Source organism: Arachis duranensis, chromosome 3 (genome assembly GCF_000817695.3).
Source record: "Arachis duranensis cultivar V14167 chromosome 3, aradu.V14167.gnm2.J7QH, whole genome shotgun sequence".
In the NCBI taxonomy this organism is placed as follows: Eukaryota; Viridiplantae; Streptophyta; class Magnoliopsida; order Fabales; family Fabaceae; genus Arachis; species Arachis duranensis.
Window position 1 is genome coordinate 64,853,520 of NC_029774.3, and position 5,093 is coordinate 64,858,612.

The 5,093-nt window shown below is 39.2% G+C and overlaps 1 non-coding gene across 1 annotated transcript; it reads left to right on the forward strand.

Annotated features, from left to right (window-relative positions):
* Positions 1-468: 468 nt before the first annotated feature.
* Positions 469-576, forward strand: LOC127745915 (small nucleolar RNA R71). The gene has a single exon (XR_008007538.1). It is a non-coding gene; the product is annotated as a small nucleolar RNA R71 (small nucleolar RNA).
* Positions 577-5,093: the final 4,517 nt, after the last annotated feature.

Sequence of the window (5,093 nt, forward strand, 5' to 3'; positions counted from 1 at the left end):
GAACATTTTCACTGAGAGGATGGGAGGTAGCCATTGACAACGGTGAAACCCTACATACAGCTTGCCATGGAAGGAGTCTTGCGTGACTGAAGAAGAAGACAGTAGGAAAGCAGAGATTCAGAAGATGGAGCATCTCCAAAACCTCAACCTATTCTCCATTACTGCAAAACAAGTAATCATTTCATGTTCTTTTGTTTTTCACAATCAATCCTGATAATTTCTGATATCCTGACTAAGATTTACAAGATAACCATAGCTTGCTTCAAGCCGACAATCTCCGTGGGATCGACCCTTACTCACGTAAGGTATTACTTGGACGACCCAGTGCACTTGCTGGTTAGTTGTGCGGGATTGCAAAAGTGTGATTGCAATTTCGTGCACCAGTGAACCCTCTGAAGAGTTGTCTATAACATTCTTTGATTCATAGGTTAATCTTTCACAGAAAATGTGAAGCTGCACCCATTCATTAAACATTTCCTGTGGGTATTTTCTTGTTAGATCCTTGAACCTCTCCCAAGCCTCATAGAGTGTTTCACCATCTAGCTGTCTGAAGGTCTACACCTCAGCTCTTAGCCTGTTGATCCTCTGTGGAGGGTAAAATCTTGCTAGAAATTTGTTCACAACATCTTCCTATGTGGTTAGGCTCTCCTTGGGGAATGCTTCTAGCCACTTTGATGCCTTGTCTCTAAGTGAGAAAGGGAACAATAGTAGCTTGTAGGTGTCAGGGTGTACCCCATTGGACTTTATAGTATCACATATCCTCAAGAATGTGTTGAGATGTTGATTTAGATCTTCTTGGGCACTTCATCCATATGAACAGTTATTCTTGACTAGTGTGATGAGTTGAGGTTTCAACTCAAAATTGTTAGCATGAATTGTTGGCTTGAGGATGCTGCTGCCACAGTTTCTTGGATTAAGGTTGATGTAGGAGCCTAAGACTCTCCTCTCTTGCCCAGCTTGATTGCCAGCACCTCCTCCAACATTGTTGTGCACTTCGTCATCCATAGTGGTTCTTAGATCTTCTTCCACTGGCTCCTCTCCAACTATGCCTTTACCTCTAGCTTCCCTCCTGAATCAAAGGAAGGTCCTCTCAAGTTCACTATCAAAAGAGGATGAAGTTTCTCCCCTTCTACCTGTCATACATTCAACACACAGCAAAAAAAGGGCAAGTGAAAGAATCACCTCAGTTAAGATTAGTGGTTAGCTTGATTGATGTAATTAATCAAACAGTTAGAAGAGTGGAAGTATAAACAATGAATAGCTAAAACGATCCCAAAAAGAAGAGAAAGAAAAGCAGAGATTAGAAGGGAATTTAAAGATCACAAAAAAAGACAAAGAAAAAGAACAAGGTAGAAGAAAATGCTTAATCTAGCCCTCCAATCAATTTAATCATTGTCAAATTCAAACCAATCCCCGACAATAGCGCCATAAGACTTGATGAGTCTGGATTCACTCCCCTCCCAATAAAATTGATGAATCTGCTCCTTGGCAAGCGCACCAAAATTATCGTCAAGTAATAACCCACAGTGGAGTGGGATCATATCCACAGAGATTGATAGATTTGAACAATTTTAATTAATTGGTGAATTAGTCAAGCTTAAACAGAATATGTTGTGAGTGCGGAATTATAAATGACAGAAACATAAATGGCGAAAGAATAAAGGAAAGCAATAAGGTGCAGAAATAGAAAATGCAAGAATGTAAAAGGTTGTGGGAATTTGCAGAATGTAAATGAAAGCTATAAAAGAATGGGAGAGATAAGAATGGGGAAATTAATTGAGATCAGGAGATATTGTCTCTTTGGATTAAATCCAGCTTATATCCTCTTCAATCATGCAACTCATTGACCTCTTGGCAATCCTGATTGATTGAGCCCCAATCCCTTGGTGACTCAATCTCTTAGATCTTGATCAATAGCCAATTCCTTGGTCTAATTGCTTGGTCCCTGATTATACCACACATCCTTGTAGGTCCAGGTAGAGGGAGGATTATATATCACCATATCCAAACACCAAAACCCAGATCCTACTCAAGTGTAAGAAAGGATTTCTAGCATGGTTTCATGTTTCCTTTTCCAATGTTCCCATGAAACCCATTTTGGATTCAACCTCTTTTCCAAGATGATTGAACACTAAGCATGAAGAACGAAATTCCTTCTAGCAAATCAAAGAGAAGATGAAGAGAAGAAGAAATTAACTATCATTAATCCATCAAGTACAATAGAGCTTCCGCTCTCAATGAGAGGAAATTTAGCTTCTCATAGCTCAGAAAGAAAGTACAATAGATGGAAGAGATAAATTGTAAAAAGTGAAAAACTAGAACTCCAGAATCCCCTACTGAGATAGTGATGACTAACTCCCTTTTTCTACTACTTCCAGGGGTATTTATACTACTCCTAGATCTAGAAATAAAGAAAAGTACAAAAAGTGAAAAGGAAAATTATAATTTGGAGGGAAAAGAAACTCAACAAACGTGATCTTCCAGCTGGCGTGTGATTGGCACTCCTCTGGTGTGTCACACTCCCTTTCTTTCAATCTTGGCGTGCCACGCTTCACCATTCAAGTGGCACGCCTTCCTCCATCACACCCCTGGCGTGCCACGCCTTCGACACCAAGTGGCACGCCCAAGCCTCTGCAAAGTCCTCAAGTAACTTGGCGTGCCTGATTATACCACGCATCATCATAGGTCCAGGTAGAGGGAGGATTATATGTCACCATATCCAAACACCAAAACCCAGATTTTACTCAAGTGTGAGAAGGGATTTCTAGCATGGTTTCATGTTTCCTTTTCCAAGGTTCCCATGAAACCCATTTTGCATTCAATCTCTTTTCCAAGTTAATTGATCACTAAGCATTAAAATCGAAATTCCTTCTAGAAAATCAAAAAGAAAATGAAGAGAAGAAGAAATTCACTATCATTAATCCATCAAGTACAATAGAGCTCCCTCTCTCAATGAGAGGGAATTTAGCTACTCATAACTCAGAGAGAAAGTACAAAAGATTGAAGAGATGAAGTGTGAGAAGTAAAAGTGAAATCAAAACTAAACTTTGTGACTTGCTACTTACCATTTTCCAATACTTCCAAGCGTATTTATACTACTCCTGGATCTAGAAAATAAAAGAAAATTACAAAAGTGAAAAGAAAATTACAATTTGGAGGGAAAAGAAACTTAACAAACGTGATTGATAAACCACTATTTTATGGTTTATATTGTGTATAATTATGTGGTTTTATCATGATCCATACCCACTTATTCATTAATTTAGCATGCATTTATATGTCCTTCTTGGAATTATTACATGGTTGAAAACTGCTTCCTAGAGACTTTTTATTACGCATTTTAGTTCTCCTTTATCCCATTCGATGCCGTGATCTGTGTGTTGAGTGTTTCAGGCTTTATAGGGCATGGATGAGTTGGAGATTGGAAGGGAAGCTAGCAAAAATGGAAGGAACACAAGAAATTAAGGAGACAATCAGTGAGAAGTGACGCGGCCGCATGGCTCACGCGTTCGCGCGGAAGAGGAGAAATCGCAGTGACGCGGCCGCATGGTTCACGCGACCGCGCGGAGGCGTGGACGACGCAAACGCGTGGCACGGAAAAACGCGAATGACGCGTCCGCGTGGACGACGCGATCGCGTGACATGCGCGATCTGCATAATCTGCAGATTTTGCTGGGGGCGGTTTTGGGCCCTGTTTTGACCTAGTTCTTGGCCCAGAACAGCAGACTAGAGCCAGAGAACATGCAGAAACGAAGGACAACATTCATTCTACACAGTTTTGAGTTTTTAGATCTAGTTTTACTCCTCCTCTAGGTTTTCTCTCTACACAATTGGTACTCTTAGGATATTATTTTTCTATTGCTTTTGAATTGGGATATTGAGAAGAGTCATTACCTCATCAAGACTTCGTCATTCTAGTTCGTTTTCTTTACTTGGCTTTACTCTTCCATGTCCTTCACTTTGTTAATTTTACCATTGGAATATTATTAGGATTTATTCAATATAAGGATTATTCTTATTTTAATTGGATTATTTTTAATTTCTATTTACAATGTCTTTCTTTAAATTCTTCTCATATGTTATGAATTTTGCATTCACAATGAGCGAGTAGTTCCCTAACTTGATGGGGAGTTGATTGAAAGGAACCAATTGAGTTGGAAGGCTTGAAAGAAGGATTGTAATTGGGTTACTGTTGGATTGCCTTCTAGTCACTAACACCAATCCCTTTTAATTAAGTGGGTTGCAATTTGTGAACAGACGTAGCATTCCAACTTGTTTGACTTTCCTTTGCTTAGTAAAGGATAATAAAACAAAATAACTTTTAATTATCAATTAATCTTGAGAGTATTCCAACTGTAATTGGGATTCCAACTAGTCAACTCCCAATCAAGGCTTTTATTTACATTGTTCAAATTCATCAATTTAAATTCCTGTTATTCAATTCGAACCTTTTTGAAAACATCTGATTAATAAAATAGCATACCTTTCTGCAACTCGTTGGGAGACGACCTGGGATTCATACTTCCAGTATTTAAAATTTGAATTTCTGTGACATATTTCTAAATTGATAAGTGGATTTCCGGTGAGTTAAGAACTATACTTGCAACGTACACATTTTGGCACCGTTGCCGGGGAGTTGCAACAGTGTGTTAATTTATTGATTGGTATTTATTTCTATTGCAATTTTTTTCTTTATTTTCATTTTATCACTATGAACTGCACATTTCTTTCGTTAAATGACGCGTTCGCTTCCTGATCCAAGCTTACCAGCATTTGATCCTGAAATCGAAAGAACTCTTTCGCATATAAGGCGAGCTAGGCGTAGGCGACTCCTCTTTGAGGACGAACCTGAACCGTCATATAAGGAAGAAACAACCCCCTTTCTACTGATCCAATTCATTTACGAGCATGTGACATGGCAGCACCCAGAAGAGTCACCATCCAAGAGGAAGGAGCCTCTGATTTTACGCTCTAACCATTCCAAGCGTACCACCCAGCAGTAGCTGTAGATTTTGAAATAAAATCTTCACTACTCAACTTAATGCCCAAATTTCATGGCTTACCTGCTTAAGAGCCTATCAAGCATCTCAGGG